This window comes from Odontomachus brunneus, unplaced genomic scaffold (genome assembly GCF_010583005.1).
Source record: "Odontomachus brunneus isolate Ranch 3 - 2012 unplaced genomic scaffold, Obru_v1 Obru_scaffold_095, whole genome shotgun sequence".
In the NCBI taxonomy this organism is placed as follows: domain Eukaryota; kingdom Metazoa; phylum Arthropoda; class Insecta; order Hymenoptera; family Formicidae; genus Odontomachus; species Odontomachus brunneus.
Genome location: NW_022639545.1, coordinates 730,163 through 749,371, shown reverse-complemented (window position 1 = coordinate 749,371; position 19,209 = coordinate 730,163). Strand labels below are relative to the sequence as shown.

The window sequence follows — 19,209 nt, the reverse complement described above, 5'->3', positions numbered from 1 at the left end:
TTTTTTTTTTCATTTAAATTTTTTTAAATTTTATTATGTTCTTGGTAGTGCACACACACAAATACACACAGGCGTAGATTGTTAGCAAGATCTCTGGCTTTGCTAATGAACATAGTAAGTTTCATTAAAAACATAGTAAATTTCGTTAGAAACGTAGCAAATTGTTTACATTGGTGCAAAAGATTTGTTATTTTATTCATTTTTACTAAATTCTCCCAGAAAGTTTGAGTATTACAAGGGAAACAGATGGAGAGAATATTATAACTTTTTTTTTTCATTTAAATTCTTTTTAATTTTACTATGTTCTTAGTAGTGCACATACACAAATACACACACAGGCGTAGATTGTTAGCAAGATTTCTGGCTTTGCTAATGAACATAGTAAGTTTCATTGGAAACATAGTAAATTTCGTTAGAAACGTAGCAAATTGTTTAAAGCTTTTGCTTCTGTAAGTCTTAATTAATGACAACAGAAGCGAGAGAATATACGCTAAAAATTCTTGCAGAATACGCTAACATAAAGAGGTGTATCCATAAAACGATACTTGCAATCGATCAAATAGACGTATAAAATAATCCGAATACTTTACTTTTGTTCGATCAATAAATAACTGTAAAATTAAAGTGATACGTAAACTATCCTCTTTAACCCACTTTGCTTCATAATTTTGTTACATTAATTTTACGGCTATTCATTGATTGTCAGAGTAAAAAGAAAATGTTCGAACTATTTTACGGATCTGCTCGATTGATTGTAAATATATCACTTTGTATACATATTATTTTATTTCAACGAATTTTACAAGAAATTTTAACGCGCATTTTCTGGCTACTAACGTCATAAATCAATAACGTCAATTGCTTCAATATCGATTTTTAACTTACAAAATAATGATTTTTATTATAAAATTTTCTTCTCGTAAAAAATCTTCTCATTGGGTATTAAAAAAAATACCTAATTTGTATTGTACATTTTATTAATCTTTTGAAATTAGATAATTTCGTTTTCCATTTTATTTGACAATCATACGACAAAAGCTTTTTGAACAAAAACCTAATCGTTCCGGAAAATGAGCGATTTGGAGAACACTTCAGGATAAGAAAGCATCTACTTTATATTCGAGTAAACGGTTTAAACAACAACGACAATAATAATAATAGCAATAATTTCATCGATTGCTGTTGGTATATGCGGCACCACTTCAGAATACATCGTTTCTTGGTTTATGCAACCCGAATTATCCCCGATGTCATGATATGTCACAAACTTCGAATTCTCGCACTGTCGGCGGTGCAATGACAATTTTGCACACACAACTTATTCACGCGACGTCGACACAGAGGCGTCGCGAACATCGACCGATACGTAGTCCCATAGCTTCTTGAGCTTTTTCCGCCATGAGCGCTCGCGCAACGCTACCGGCACATGCGACTTTCACGACTTGATACGTGCGCGGCATGTGCAATTTGTTTGGCAGATACTGCCTAACGCCTCCGCGGAACGCGCGCTTTTGAGCTAGCTCGTTTCGAAGTTGGCGAATGCTAAATCTGCATATCGCCAAAGTTGCGCGCGCGCGCTTGCTTGCTTCGAGCTAAGCTCTAACAAGCTGTCGGGGATTCAAATTGGAATCCCAACTTAAACTTATCACGCCTTAATGCGACATTGACGAGGTAATATTTCCGCCGTCGAACTCCCCGCGCATCCGATTACCTCGATAATCGGCGATATCGCCCCGGAATTGCTCACCTAAATTTGCGCTTAGTATGCGACAGCCGTATGGAGGGAATTATTGATATGCCTGCTGTACCGCTACTCTCTGCGCGTGATCTTATCAGAAATCAGCCAATGATAGGACTGACGTGAGAGTATCGACTGATATTTCACCATTGTAACCGATAATTCATTGTCAAATGATACAGACATATACTCATAAATTGGTATGCAAATTTCATATCTCAATATATCAATACATAGATATTAATCTCTTGTGTTAAATTTTCACTTATTTTATTTTTATAATAGTAGGCAAATTTCACATCTATTCCAAATGCTAATACATTGTGTTAAATTTTGGTTTAAGAAACAGTACGCAAATTTTTCATATCAATTTTAAATGTTAATATCTTGTGTTGAATTATTATTTAAAAAATAACACATAAATTTCACAGGAATTCTAGATATTAATCTGTTGAAGTTCTGCGGAATTTTTATTTAAAAGTAGTACTTTCATTTCCAAAATATATGTAGAGAATGGAAGAATACGTTTGAGATGAAAAGATAGTTAATTATTTTAGAGAATGTTAAATTTATTTTTAACTTATAAAATTCTATATATATAATGATTTTTATTATAAAATTCTCTAAAATTTCACAAATTTCATACACATACATAAATTCTAGATATTAATTTTTAGTGTTGATTTTTGTTAAAAAAAATAGTAAATGTCACATCAATTCCAGATAATAATCTTTTGTCGAATTTTTATTTGAAAAATAGGGAGGTAGAAAAATGTTCAAAATATGTATATTAGCTTGTTTGCTTTTCTCTGAAGACGATGTTTATTACATTTATGTGTACTTTTTTCTAATATAATGCAATGTAAATGGTGCTTGAATCACAATTACGATTGTAAAATTATTTACATTGATGTAAAAAATTTGCGTACTATTTCTTAAATAAAAATTCAACACAAGAGATTAATATCTGAAATTCGTGTAAAATTAGTGTATTCTTTCTTAAATAAAAATTCAACACAACGGATTAATATTTGGAATTAATTCGAAAAATTTGCATACTGTCTTAAAAAAATAAATAAAAATTCAACACAGTAGATTAAAGTAATGTATATTGATATAAAAAAGTGCTTGCATTACAATTGCAATTATAAAATTATATACAACAATTTGATATTAGTCCCATGTCTCGATGCGCTTCGTAAGCATTCGGATAACTGGTAAACTTGCATGATCCATGGAGGATTCGAATGGCTTAAAGTTAACTTTCGTTAATGCAACATCGACGAGATAACATTTTCGCCCCGGCTCGCGAACGATGTGGAAACTTTCTATGCCAACAGCCGGTCGGGCTGTGTGCGAGTTAATGCGAAAGTGTGAAAATCCCTCTCGACCGGGCTACACTATCCTAAATTTCTCTCCACGAAGCCCTCCAACTGATTAAAGGTAATTTTATTATCTCAATAATGCATTTGTTTCCGTAATTTGTTCCGACGCAAAACGTTCTCGACATGGGTTCCTGGGTCGTGTTCGTTGGAGTCTGTCCGCTATAAAAGCGTTGGCTAATCTTCACAAGAAGAGCAAATGCAGCCAATCTCATTTCGCCTTGATATTTTAGGAATCGTCCCATTTTCTCGACTACTCTTTAGCAAGAATTTCCGCGTAAGAGATGAAAGTCAAGAAATTATGTATTAAATTTATGTGTCGGAATAGATCCAGTTTCAATCCTAATTAAGTCCGATTAAATCTTTCGGTGGCGTCGCGTATTTCTCGACTTTTCTCGCGTTGTCGAGTTCCCGAATGAAAGATGATTGAAGAAACACATGACTTACGCGTCCAGCCGCTTTCACGGCTTCGCGACTTCGCGTCTATAATCCGCGAATATTAATCGGAATCTTTGTTCTCTCTCGAAATCGTTTTCTAATAAATGTCAATGCCCACTTCAGCCCGGCGCGGTATTTTACGGGGTCGGGTGAATATTGTTCGACTAGGACTTTACGTGGCTTTGAGAAGTTTTAGGTTCAATTAGTTTATTGAAACGGAGGGCGGGAGGTCGTAACGGTACGGCACTATTACGAAGTTTCCACGGGTCGTAAAGCGTCTCCATCCGTGCTACCTATTTCCTGTTAACTGCGAGTAACAAAGTGAATACCCCGCTGTTGTTCCTGGTTTCTCTTTTCCGTGTCCTCGATTTGGCTTGAGTCTGTTTTCGGTGAGGCATTAAGCCACGTAATTTCGAGGCTACTTCAATCAAGTGACGGCTTTTTTCCTCTCTCTCCCTTTTTCTCTCTCTCTCTCTCTCTCTCTTTGTCACTGGGTCTTTCTCTGTACGTCTCTTGCCTCCTCTTTCTCTATAAAAGTTACGCGACACTTTGCATAATACAACAGCGCCTTGCCCACATATCATCACGTTTTTGTTATTTCTTGGTTATACGAGAGTTGACCTCTCACGAAGTATGAATATCAAAAATATAACGCGCGATATCTCACACTTATACACACGCACGCAAATCTCACAGAGGCGATTCAGCGAAAAATTTTCGCACACGGAGAAAAGAAATTGGTTGAGATTCAACGTGACAATGACACAATTAAATGCGTTTTGGTTAGCCTCTTTGGTGGTGATTTAAAACAAAACTGCGCTTCTCTGAGACAGTTCTTTCTTTTTTCAATAAACATATTTAGATTTCTGTTCTCTTTATTGCTATTTTCTTCGAAGAATTTTGGAAAATACAATACGAAATATATCTGATTTATATCTGTTATAAATTAAAAAAGAAATAGTTTAAGTAAATCAGAAGGAATTTGATAGTTTACTACGAGACTTTTCCGGGCATACTATTTAAGAGATTAAAAGAAACAGAGTTTCTAGTTTATATACCAAATTTGTTTTTTAAACGAGCATATCTAGATTTCTTTTCTCTTTATTGCTATTTTGCTTTATTGCTCTTTATTGCTCTTTATTGCTCTTTATTGCTCTTTATTGCTTTGAAGAAATTTGAAAAATAAAATATGCGTTTAACAATATTAATTCAACATTTTTTCTTCGTACGGCGTAATAAAGTATGCGCCGTCCCAGACGACGCGATTAGGCAGCGACTTATCGAGAGGAGTCGTGGACAAAAGGTCTTACGTGAGAAACGTCGGATAGTAGAAGAAGTTGAGTGAGGCATTTCTCTTAAAATGGCGAAGCTGTTCTCATAAAGACTAATCGCACGACTGATGAAAAATGAGAAGAACTGGAGAGAGCCGGGGTCAAGTTTCTCCCGCGTTCAACTCATTTTTATTTAAAGGAAAAAGAAAAAAGAGAAAGAGAGAAAATGAAAGAAGAAGAAGAAAAAAGAAATATAACAGTTCTTGAGGCCACATGGGACAGAAGAGAGACACGTGAGACCTAACGAACAAAGTGCGGGAATATTCTGCACGCGAGATTAATCAAATGAAAAAACGAGGAGAATGCGCAGCACCCTGAGAGAGGCTCCTTTGTACTTGGAATAAAGCTTTTAACATCCGCGATATAACTCCGTTCCCTTCGCGTGGTTTATTAATGACGTGATGAAATGCACAAAATGCTGCACGTAGCGGGTGAACGCCGCGCGAAGACGCACGCGAACGGGATACCACTCTCGGAATGCAAGTTGAAGGCGTACGATCTTGTTTAAGAAGAAACGTGTTCTTTAAAATAATGGAGTAGACGTCGAGAGACGAGATCGCCTGCCTCTGATATGTCGACGCAAATTTTCGTAATTTAAGAGAGACAGCTGTGGCATAATCGATCCGCGCGAATCTAAAATTCCAACTACATTTTGGGGAAAGGCCAAGCTCGTTTCCAAGCGCTGTAAGTAAGTGCATAGAAGTGGAGACGTCAAAATGTGAATGCCTATATTTTTATCAGTTGGAATTTCTGTAATTTGGGAGGCCACTGGAGCGATCGAAATTATATTTAAATATTAGTAATTGCTATTTAAAAAACTTTCGTCTCAAGTAAGGAACTCATATTTATATGAAGGCTTATATAGTTATTATTTAAAGTTTGTTTCAAGTGAAAAATTCAAATTTGAATTCAGAATTACATGAAAGTTTTTCAGCTGAATCGCGCGTGATTACAGATGTAATAAATGTCGTCATAATTCAACTGAAAAAGTTGAACTTTGAGTAAAAATCTCAGTGTTTCACATGAGACAAGTTTCAAGTAACAACTATTAATACAGGGCTTAGAGAGTTAGATGCGAGTTTCTCAACTGAATCGCGATTGCGAGTGTAATGTCGCATATATTATATGGTCATAATGTAATGCACACATTTAAATCTATTTACTTAACTAAATAGATCTGAGTATCTTACATGGGACAAGTTTCATAGTAATGACTATACGAGTAACAATTTAATTTCGGGAAACAGTAATATTCGATTCTCTTAGTGTTGCAATTAAGCGCATGTAAGGTCGAATTGTATTAACGTCGGTTGGCGATAAACGTGCTTAATTAAAGTTTCTCTGTGATCTGCACTATAGGTAAAGTAGGTAATATCACGATCGTAGAATAGAGGTATTGCTAATCGACTTTACAGAACTTGAACGTAATCGTCCTTAAGTAGTTCGAGGCACAAGTTCACTAGTCGAGAACCGCGATTTGAGGATCTATCCGGTAGAAAAGAGAAACTTTTAAATTCGCTTTACTGACAAGACCGCGAATACCAAAGTGCCTGATTGAAATTATCATCTGCTCTCGCGAGAGAATCGTTTTACTTCACAAAAAAGAACCCAGGTGGACTTTCATGATTATCATTACGTGAGAGAACTGGTGATGCGAAAGTATTTCAATTTTTTTAAATTATATTAATGAGATACTATACTATATTGAATTAATCATTAAATTTACATCATATAATAATATAAATGTTTCGTTATATTTATACAACAAAATTACTAAAAGTTACACTCTGATTTTCATATTGTATTTTACAGGACATATTGTTTTGAGTGAATTTTTAGACGTCTTTAAAAAAAAAGTTTCTTAATTTTTTTTAACTAATTCCAAAAACAAACTTTCAATGAATAATTAGAAAATGTGAAATAAAAAGCTTAAAAAGAACAAACCGTCTTCAAAAACTTCAAAAATTTTAAAAAGTATAAATTACTTTTGTAAATCCATATTTTTGTATAATATCCATATATATCTATAATCCTATTCTAATATTCTAACGATATTAAAAGTCGGTAAGAAAAAACCAAATTTGATAGATAACCATATAAGTGTAGCGAAATAAGAGACTTTTATTTTTATTTGATCGTCATAACGAAATTAATCGGCGATTAAATTAATCAAAGCTTGATATAAAAGTAAGATGACCAGATTTCCCAGCTCTGAATTCGGGACACTTTATAAATGTGTGAAGCAGAAGGCGGGGGGAGAGGGATGAAAAGATCCGAAAATTATTTGACAATCATTGAAAATGATGATAAATCGGTGTCCCGAATAAGACTCGAAAAAATTCGGGACAAAAGATGAAAAATCGGGACTGTCCCTAAAAAATCGGGATGTTTGGTCACCTTATATAAAAGCCACTCTAAATTAATAATTATTATTTGCATTTATAACTCGTATTATTTTATTGATAAAGATTTTCATATTTCTCCTATTTTTTGTAATATTTTCTATATGTTTCCTGTAAGATTCGTAATGATATTCATTTTGACATTTATTTTGAATAATATCTTTTTGGATCATTTTCTCCCAAATGGTGATGGCGCATTACTTTGATACTTACGTATTTTTAATCTACCCTTCAATAGCTATTATTTTGTCAGGAAATAATTTAAGATTTCGAATGCCACAAAATGGAGCTAAAAGCTTATGAGAGCTTAGCCGCACTCTTCCCCTATCTACACCTATCTGGGGATAAAAGAGAAAGAACCCAACCGGTATCGGAGGAAGAGTGTTGTCGGGGAGGCGCGCAAGTTTACGGTTTGTGATCGAAAGCGCGACGTGGCGATGTCACATGCGTTTCGTCAGACATCAGCGGGGGTTATAAAGTTAAGCGGTTTGTTCTTCGAGGCATCGGGGGCGGGCGGTGGAAAACAATAGACGGGATTTGAAGCGAGGACGAGTTTATACACGGCTTACCGTCGCCGTGATTTATGATTCGAGCGTGTTGTTGCAGCAGCCGAGTGTTATCTTCGCCGTACCGGTGACGTAACATTCTTCTTATCCGAGATCTGGATGTTCCGGGGCCACGAGCCTTACAAAGCGTATTTAGCATAGTATTACATCGCTGAAACGTTATCCCCCGCTGCGACGATGGCGTTGTGAGTTTCGTGCACGCATGCGTGTGTGTGAGCGCGCGAGAGAGGGTGTAAACCGTCTTACCGAATAATCCGATAGTCTCGGCGGGAAGAATTCAAAATAGCTGCTGGTAGTGGCGTCGATCGCACGAAGCGGGAAATGTGATCCCGTTCACACAGGGAGGGTGGGAATTGCGCGCCCCCCTCTATCATAATAACCAATTTTCGGTCTCGGATACAAAATGACGTCCCGTGTCGTCGGGCTTTACGAGCTGTTTGAAGGCTGAGGACGCTGAGGCTTCGAGACCGTCTCGCCTCGAGATGAAAATAATCGGAGAGACTGCGTCTCGCTCTGCATCAGCCAGCCAGCCAGCCAGCCGACTCCACTACGAGTCGACTCGAATGGAGTATTACGACGCGCGCGTACCACTCTCAATCTTGGTTGTGGCGGAAATTTTCACAGCCTCATACGACGCGAGTTTGCACAACCTTTACCTACCTGCCCGGTACTCCCTGTTTTAATTACCCTTCCTTTTAAACGTTCAGTGGGTAGGTAAGCGGGTGAGTGGGATGAGGAAACGAAGGCGGCTTGGAAAGGCAGGAAGGGTTCCGGTTTCTTGCCATTTATTTCCGCCTTAATTAGAAACGTCCGAACTCCTTCATCCGCGTGCTTATCGTGTTCCCCCTCCTATCAAAGAGTGGCGCGTTATAATGCCCATAATTCGCGTGCGCGCTTACCCTCCTTCTCGCCAGTGCGCTTGAAGGGTTTAATAAAGCGGATTCGTGCGGCCACTTGTGAATGCGCGAGTATGAAACGTTTCACCAGCGTTTTTCGTGATATAGGCGAAGAAAAATGCATAATGCCGGGCAGATAGGAAATAACGGTGGTGGAAGAGGAAAGGGTTGTGAATTCAAAGCTCCCGCGCAGCCGAGCACGCTCCTTTGTTATACCGCGTCGAGCCTTCCTTTCTCTTCCACACCCACCCCTCTCTTCCCATTTTCATTCGCCACATTCTCTTCTCTCCCTTCGACAAACGCGCGCTACCACCCTTTAGCTTCCCGTCTTCTTCTCTTGCTTCTCCGCATTGGCCGGCTGCGGTTTTTATGTATCCGGCTTAATAAAACGTTCGGTGCCTCTCACGGCCGGCGTTACAGCGAGTACACCTACCCCTCCCTCCTGCGTGTAACTACGTTTTCTTCCTTTTAAACTTTTTTTTGTTCAAACGGTTGCGGGGTAATTCGAGAACGCGGGATACATCGGACGTTTTTAGCTCTTTATCAAACTGAATTTTACTAAGAGCGATTTACCAAGAGTCGATTTACGTAAACTCTTTCATGTCTATGATTTCTTGTCACGTTTCAACTCGATTTCGGTGATTTGCACACGCGAGTGAGAGAACAAATATTTAAGGAAGAAAAAAAATATTTATTTATACTAATATAAAATATTTTTCAAATAAGAAAATATTCTTCAAACATTTTCTTGAAATCTTAGCTTTTCACATGACAATGATTGTTTATTCTATTTAAATAAAAAAATCTAGATTTAATGGGATGCCATATTTGAAAATTTTATCGATCGAGTATCGACTTTTTTCTGTAAAGTTTACGCCGAATTGGTTGCACAGAATTACAAATGCTTTCACACAGTGAAAGCACGTGTGAAAATTAATTGGAGCATTGTTTGATACGAGGCGAAAACAATACAAAATTAAAAAAATGACATTTCAAGCTTTCAATTAGCGCATATTTGCTATCAATTTGAAAAACGTTAATGTACGATCTAAAAAATCATTATAGTGGCAGATATATTATGCTTTATACCAGTCTATTTTTTGACGCATATGAAAAAGGTTGTAGTCCAAAGACTATAAAAGTTACCCAAGAAACCGGCTGGATTATAAGGATTATAATAAAAATATGTTTTTAGTACCCGACGAACAAATCTGCTTTGATTTTTAGACAGTTTCTCTCTCGGTGCTTTATCTCGGGCGATCGCGAGCATATGTTTTGTGAAATAAAGCGGAAATTGGACATCCTCGAGGCAAACAGAGACGTTGCGAAGGATAAGAAAGAGAGGGAGGTTTGGTCAGTGCGCAGGAAAGAACTTGCATCTCGGAATCAAAGAAAACGCGATAATACTTTGTTGATTTGAATATGAAGTTCCGCTCTAGCGCTCCGCGCTCGCCTCATCTCCTGATGTTGATTACGTTTTTATGCAGTACTCGGTGTCCATTAAGCCGTGGGGAAGTCCTGGTTAAAAAATTATCCCGACGTAGCAGCGTAAGAAGCATTCCCTCGACTGGGATCCTTTATTACGCGACATTAACGCCCGTCGCAGATGGCTTGGAAGAAATTAAAGAAATTTGCATAATCACAATACTGCGCGCGCGCGCTTACTCGCAGTATTGTTACTCGCAACTTCGGCCAGACGTTTCGCTAATCTACCTTTTAATTAAGCAAATATGCGAGCGTCGGCGTTAGCGGATTTGCTATACATGCATCTTCGTAAGATTCCCCGTTATGCTACGCGGGCCTCGTGCAAATGCAACAAACAACGGCGATTCTTCTCGTCTCCCGCGCCTTCCGGCCGAACGGATGCGAGAGTAAGAAAGAGAAGCGGCGAAGGGATGGGAGAGGGGGAGGGGCAGAGGGCGGACGGAGGGAGCGCAAATTAAAAAACCGCGTCGGATATTTACGAAAGAATTTTTCCGAGGAGACGGCTTTGCGATAACGCTCGCTTCTGCCCGCGAGAGGAGGTCTCGGGATTAGTATAACGTCGAGCAAGACGGGAAATAAATTGGCGGCATAATGGCGACGGAATTGGTTTCTTTGCCGCGGAGAATTGCCGCGAGAGAGACACGCGGCCGGAGTAGACTTTTACGCTCGCGATTCGTCCGTGTCGTACCTAAGTGCGTTCGTGAGAGCGATCAGTCGAACGGGAACAAATAAAGGGAGGGAAGAGCACTGTACTCTGAAAGAAGGATATTTGAAAATTTATTTGTAGAGTACAGGATTTATTTCTGTGAAATAAACGTTTATCCCTCGAATAAATTTCTTTCTAAAATTGTAAAAGGTGTCGCGTTAAGTTTGATACACGCACACATTTCGCATGTCCCAAATTACCTGCTCTAATTTTTGTGTTTATTCAACACGAGGCAACGTATGTGAACAAATAACGTAAGCAAGATTTTGAGAATTAACACTTGGACACTGTTGGGTTGTTGTAATATTTAGAAATGGTGGATACAAACTCTCAGAACGTAGAATAGTCAAAATAATACATATATTATTACATAAAATAACACATGTGTTAAATTGACACACGATTATGTCAGAAATTTAACATGAAAGTTTTTACACAGATCGATTTCAATATAAATGCAAAATGTTTTTTACTATGAGGAAATGACATCGAGAAGTTTTGATTTAGAGGACGTCTAATCTTGGGAATAGTTTGGTTACTTTTTCGGAGAGGAAGTATCGCGAAAGGAATTGGAAGAGAGAGGGAGAGAGAGAGGATACGTTCTGGGCCATGCGCATTATAAGATAATAACTTACATCGCGAAACTTTATGCTATTATATTATATCTCCATGCATGTCGAGTAATTTTATACATGAGGTTACGACACAAAGTTTTAATGGCTGTCAGAAATTACTGTACCGGTATTTTGTTGCTGTGAAAAATTTTCTACACTTGGTGTTTTCAAGGTAGACTTATATTTATTTGTAGCTTACGCGACCTCAAATGCACGTTGCGTCAGAAAATTTTGAAAATATAAGAATAACGGTAATAACAAAGAATAATGATAAGAATAATAACAAATCTCGTGAGTGTTTATTTTTTAGAAGTAATGTTCTTGAATTATAATGACGAAAAAGGACAATCGATAAATAATCGTTTTATTACGCTGAGAAGAAAAAGAAAGATTGATTTAACTGAAATTATAGTTATTTTTGGTTCCAATCATATCTTAGTAACATGTATGTAAGATTATTATCATTAACATTATAGTAGTAGTTTAATTAAAAAATGGTTTTTTGATCATAATTTATAGTAATTATTTCTCTATGTGATTATAATTATAAATATCAGACATTTTTTCTTAATATCTGAAAAAATTTGTCTTTTTTTCAGTGCTTTGGTACACGCAGTACAAAAAAAATTTCGTTGAAATTAAGTTGAGATCGTTCCATGTAAAGATTCTTGTGTTATGTTTTTAGCATACTCATGTGTTAATTTCATACGTTGTATTATTATGACTATTCTGTATTAGATTCATATCCATCATTTTTAAATGTCAAAGTAAGAAGATTTACATGTAACACGAGTATTTTTATATGCAACATATTTTATATGTAAAATATTTTATTTCTGTTTTACTTTTTTATATGTAACATATTTTATATGTAAAGTGTACAGACAAGTTGTGTTATTTGTTAACATATTTCCCATGTGTTAAATCAACGCAAAAGTTTGAATGGATAAATTGCGACATCTGTAATGTGTTTTAAATTTGACACCAAACCTTTTACAATGCGGTTATTTAAAATCCAAATTAATTCCTGTCCTTTTGCGTTTTTTGTTATGAGAATCCCTTATCAGATTGCATTTATATCTATCGTATAGAATGATCAAATGGAAATACGTCAAGAATTATCAAAATTTGCCAAATTTGATAAATGTAATACGAAAAGTTAAATGTAACTTTTAGTAAATTTTATTTGCTACATCGATGCAACGAAAAATTTACGTTACCGTATGAATTAAATTTAATAATTAATTCAATACAATATATTTACTTTTTATAAATGTGACAAAGAGAATTGTGAAGGTATCGGTTCCATTATCGGTTATTTCTCTTACGTCGTGAAAGTCCATTATAATTATGAAAGTACATCTCGACAGTTAGTAATTTTTACAAGAGAGAGAGAATCTTTCTCGTATATATAATTAATCAATCGACTTTCGTTATATCGAGACTCGAACAATTCCGCGCGGCTTGTCGCAGAAATGACATTCGGTTTCGCGTCACGCTCTGGTTAATGATCACGATGCGCTTAACGCATTCCGAAAAAGGAAACGACGCGGAAACAGCCGCGAAGCGGACGATGAGGTGAATCAGAGCGCGCCTCGCCAAGGGATGCTTGGAAGACGAAGAATAGCACGGCCGCGCATTCTTCCTCTTTCCTTTCCGCGCGAAAAAATTCGGATCGCAATTACGGAATTAGTTCTTCTCTCTGGGAGGAAGCGGCGAGAGACAAAACAGCGGAATACACCGTGCTGCTGCTCCGAATGTTGGCGCTTAATTTTCCGCTTACTCTCCTTCTCTCTGTTTCTCTCTCTTTTCTTCTTTCTTTCTCGACTTAGTCAACTACTCGTGCGACAAGAAAGATACGCGACGCGACTCAACATACAGACGATTTTTCCGAGCAGCAAATGAAACACTTCCTCGAAGACGGTACACGAGGAACGTACGGACATCGTGTCGCCGTGTCGCGAGACGTAGCGAAACGCCGCGCAAATTTGCAGAGGGTTCGATAAAGTTCCGGTTGAACAAGGAGAAGATCTTGATTATGGTATTCGGCGAGATGCTTCTCGCAGCGAACGCAAACATATGCGACGTTAACCCGCGTACGCGGCGCAAATGCCGTTTGAAATAACACTCGGATTACCGAATTAATGGGAATTTCGCCGAGATGACCACGGCGGAGATTCTCATCCTCCGCGCGTTAAGTCATCATCGAGAATTATTCTGCTCGTTTATCGTCGAGAATGACTCGGGCAAAAGGACAAGAGGAAATCGCAAATATCTGTTGGTTCTGCGGGAAGATTTCCGCGAGATTAAGATAGTCAGAAGTTTAAATTACTGCGGCTGTATCACGCTGCTGGTGTAAGCCAGATTGGCAGGTGCGCGTAAACTTGGCGCAGCAACTTGGAGTAAATCTCTGGACCGGGACTGGACGATTTTGTTTACTACTATTTTACGTGACAATCGCAACCGTCCTTTTGCAGCAGTCTGATATCCCGCAAGCGACTCTTATTGGACTTCGTCTTGCTCTCGATAATAAAATAGAAGCTACGTATGTCAACCAGAGACACGCTTGCGGCTCACAGTTTGAGATCTCCCATCGACTTGGACCTCTTCACCGATTTTATACGCGCGCAAACAGCGTTTTCGTTATCGATCGCGCGCAATATGTATCGCGTTTGTCTTGTGTATCCGGATAAGAAGCGTATACGGGAAAATGCATTGCGATCTCTGGAAGCTATACGTTACAGATTGACAGGAGAATACGCGAGATATAAATATTCCAGATCCCCGGTATACCGCGTTTCCAATTTCACTTCTGTCATATAAGCGCGCAGAGATGAATACGCAAATACGTAAAGATGGCCACGAAAAAGAGAATAAGAGAGAAAGAGAGAGAGACAGGGAGCGTTTCTCTGCCTCTCCCTCCCTCCCTCTCTCTTTCTCGATATATCGAGACAGCCGGGAAACGGGACAACGAGTCATAGCGTGCACGATAAAATGCGCCATGTCCGACTTCATCTGGCCGCCACCGCCGCCGTTGCCACCGAAACTCGTCCCCCGTCGCTTTTCGATTATAAACTGCTAGACGAGCGGAGCAAGCGACGTAGGCATCGTCGATTTTGCTGGCGCATGTAAATCGGTAGACACCGAAAAAATTGCAAAAAATCCGATCTAGATGGAAAAGAGGAAGTGCACGCGCGGAGAACGAGGGCAGGGGAAAGCGATGAAAAAATTGTTGACGCCTCCCCCTCTTTCCCCCCTTGTTGTTTCAGTCCCTGTGCCCACATCGCGTCGCAGCGCCGGCGAATTTGGAGCGAACAATCACAGTGGGCGCGAGCTTTTGCAAAAGGCTGATTAAAGATATCCATAAAGCCAGAAGAATCGCGGCAATCCGGTTCGATCTCGCGAAAGAAACAGAGATAAAAAATAGAAAGAAAAAAAGAGAGAACAGATTCGTTATCCCACGGTAACGAAGTATAAAGCGATCGTGTTCTCTTGATATATCGGCAACGCGCCCAGAAGCGCGATATTGTATTACGAATGTAATACCTCTCGACTGGCTGTTTCGGCATAACGCGTGCGACACTAAACACCGGGAATTATAAAAGAACAATTGAATATTAGGCACCGGCGAAAACTCGTCGGATCATAGGTGACCTCACTTGGTCAACAGATGCGAGGCATTTCACAGACAATTATTCATAAATCTAATTGAGTCAGTCGAAAAAGTCCGTCTTGATTTCGAAGTTAAATTTCATTTTGTCATCACAATTATCTAAAAGTCGATAGAAAGTAGCGAACAACGCGCGTTATTGGATATTTCTATTAAACATGACGTGCATTCAGTCTTGTTTTTATTTTTTTATTAATAAAATAATTATTGATGAAATTAATAAAAAAGTTCAGACTTTTGCAAGCCCTTAATAGGTGTCAGTGTGTCTAAAAATGTTATACAGAACAGGGAAATCATTAGAATACTGAGAAAAAAAACTTGAAAATTTGTTTGTGGGATATAATTTTTATTTCGGAGAGACAACATTTATTTCTATGAAATAAACTTTATATCCTGTAAATAAATTCGCAAGTGTTTTCTTCTCAATGAACGAAGAATGAATGAAAGTATTCTCTGCATTAATTTTTATGCACACACATGTGAAAAATGTCATTCACCTCTACTAAGAAAAACAATTGTTTTCTTTATTTTTCTTTGAGTAACGGTTACATTGAAGAAAATATGTGAAAATTTATTTGTAAGATATGAAGATTATTAAAAATACTAAATTTCACCGAAATAAACTTTATATCCAACAAATAAATTGTGAAGTATTTCTTTCTCATTGTATCTGCAACGTAGAATATTTTTCTCTTGATGATAGTCTTAAAATATACTCATCACAAATATCAGCTCATTGTATACTCAAAAGGACAATTTATATTTTTTTGACAAGAATATTATGAAACTTTGTCAAAGAAAAAGTTGGTTGGACTAAATTTTTTTATCTGATATTCTCTTGATTCAAATAACTATTTATAAATTCACAAAGGAATAAAATCTAAACCTGTCAAAATTCGGAATGTATTTTGAGTGAATTCTACGCTTACAATGAACTCGTGATAGATTTATGGAATACGAATGAGATATTTGAAACAAGTAACATTTCTTTCACTTGCAGCACGTATTTTTCTGTGTGCGTGATCATGTCGTCGATTTAACACAAAGTGGGTGTAAAGAACGTGAGTGATAAATCGATATAAATGAGCGCAGAAAGGCACGGAGATCGGGATGTTGTTTTAGAGGGGCAAAAAAGCGACGAACACGACGATGATGGTGATGTTGATGACGTATTGATGCAGTGCCGCGCGTATATCGTTAGATCTGAGGGGCCTGCGGATGACCAGTCGATTCCATCTCTGTTCGCATCCCTTTTGTTCGACGTTCGTCCATGGATTCGGCCCTCCTCGTGTACCCTTCGCCGCTTCATCCATCGGCGGAGTCTCGGTGGAGGGACGTAGATAACGGTTTTAATTCCATACGAACGGATCGACGTGCGAAAAAAAAAGAGAGAAATCCCGAGCAGGATCCCGAGCCGGGGAGACTGCACGCGGATTGATGGACTGCCGGGAACAATAGTTAACTTCGGAAGTAATCGCTTAATTCCGGAATTTCAGCTGGCCAGTCTGCCTAGTTAGATTCCGTATTGCATGCTTTCCGGGATCTTGTTTTTCCTGCGCCTCCTCCTCCGTCCTTACGTGAAAGGGTTAAACTCGCGAGTTTGCACTGAGAAAGAAATATCGGAGGGCACTAATAACATATTTATATATGTAATAAAGTATATATTAAAAAAAATATATAGAACTTCTGTATATTGAGAAAAAAATACTGGACAATTTATTTATGGGGGAGGGATATAACTTTTATTTCACAGAAATAAACTTTACTTCACAGAGAAATAAGTTTTATTTTGTAGAAATAAACTTTATATCCTACAAATAAATTTTCAAGCGATTTTTCATAGTGTGTGTTCGTTAAAAACTCTTAAATCTTTGATCAATCTGGACCAAATTTGGTATAGTTATTCTCCAGGAAAATATAAGCTGCCACATGAAACTTGAACATTCAATTTCGTCCCTCTGATTTCATCCCTTTAATACTTTATGATAATCCAGATAACACCGAATAGTTTAAGCTACAATGAAAAAAAATATTTGAAAATTTATTTGCGGGATATATAATTTATTCATAGAAAAATAACCTCTATTTTACAGAAATAAACTTTATATTCCACAAATAAGTTTTCAAATATTTTTTCTCACTCACGCAGAGTGTAGTATAAAATATTTTTCCAATAAGAAAATATATATTTTCCTAAAAACTTAAGAAAGCTCTAGCTTTGAAAAAAAGCAATTATTTATTCTTTTTAAATCAAAGATTTCAGATTCAAGTAAATATGTGTTATTAGTATTCACCAAAAAGAAAAGTATTTATTATTCTTTAGATATTTTTTCTTTCAGTATACCATGTGTGCCGGCACGTGGACGTATTTCTTGATTCTCATCCACAGATTGTGTTTAGCTTCTGTTCTTTTTCTTCCCTCCGTAATGCGCAAGGATCAAGCGGAAGATCCGCGCACAACTATCTAATTTCATGAACCGACACTGTGACTTCTGGTCCAGAATTTCTATTAGCTGTAGCGCGCAACGTGACCCGAAAAAGAATTCACGTATTCCTATAATTTGAATGGGAAAACACGTGCGACGACGGCGTGGAGGGCGCGTGTTTTTAAGTAAAATCTCGAACGCAGAAAGAGTTTCCGCGAATAATTCGTTGGGAGAGTGAGAGCGTAATCACGGTGATTTCCCATGACATACCGGCGCGCAACGTCTTTTTTTTTCCGCCACGGCCTGCGCTCTTTTCATCCTAGTGGTCTCTCGCGAGCTCCACGTGGCAAATAAAGGGTTCCGCTCGAACTGAAGCAGAACGCGGTAAACAATGGTACCCGGCGCGCGCGGCGAATAGCCGCTTTGCCGGCCTGTTCTTCTGCCACGATAAAACTTTCGTCGCGGTGGCACACTTGCGAGAAACTTTTCCGAAAGCGCCCGGAGTTATCGACAACGGAAGGCAACGGTTTGTTCTACTTCCACTCTGCCGCGGAACGATGCCGTTTCGTAAAACTCATTAACCTAACCGCGAACAATTGGAAGATATTCGGCGAGTTTCTCAGGTATACACTATCGAGACACGGCTCGTAACGCACCATGGGAGAGCAATTGGAAGTAATTATGTGCGAGATTGTTTGTTGCGCGGAGGATCTCACTTGCGATTAAAAAAAATATATGTTGAATTATTTTGATCTTTGGAGTACGAATCGAGACGAAATCTCGAGAGAGACCTCGAGTAACGTTTGTAACTATGTGTCAGAATTCTACATTCAACTTATTAGAAAAATTATAAGCACGTAAAGTAATATATTAAGGCAGTCGAAAGATTGGCTGTAATTCCGAAATCTAGTTTCACTTTGCCGCAGTTAGTGGCCACGAATTACTCATTGACCGAGAATTATTTATTGTTGTTGCTATGTTAACATTTTTTATAACATTTATATATACACACTCATGCACACAGAAAAATAAATATATCTATTATATATACTGTACACTACACTGTATTCGAGTAAATGTTAGTTGTTTCAAGGATTTCATAAATTTATATATCCGTAAATCTATAATAATAAGTTTATCATAAACATCAAATTTATTCAAGATAGATTCCTAATAACATTTCAATCAAGAATCAGATGAAAAAATGAATTCGATTTGCTTGCTAAACATAGAATCCAATTGGATATCAATTTTTTCTTCAAACGTTTACGATATTCTTATAACGAGAATAAATTTTCTTTTCGAATATATGATAATGAATTTTTCTCAAATATGTTATGAGTATGTTTTAAGATTATTATCAAGGCAATATTCTTTCTTGAAGGTAATCCTTACTTGATAGAAGGAAAGTAATGAGTAACTGAGTAATCGCTTTTCTTAACAATAGAATATTTTTGCGTGTGTAAAAGATAGATCCTAAATTTTTTCCACCAATAATAGAAAAGCAGCATTTACGTATAAAAACAGATTTACTGCACAGTTTATCAGATAGTTT

General features: G+C 37.6%; 1 protein-coding gene across 1 annotated transcript in view; it reads right to left on the bottom strand.

The window, feature by feature from the left end:
• The window catches only part of LOC116848412, a 751,173-nt gene that overhangs the window by 50,128 nt on the left and 681,836 nt on the right, over nucleotides 1–19,209 (bottom strand). The gene's annotated exons all lie outside the window — the stretch shown is intronic.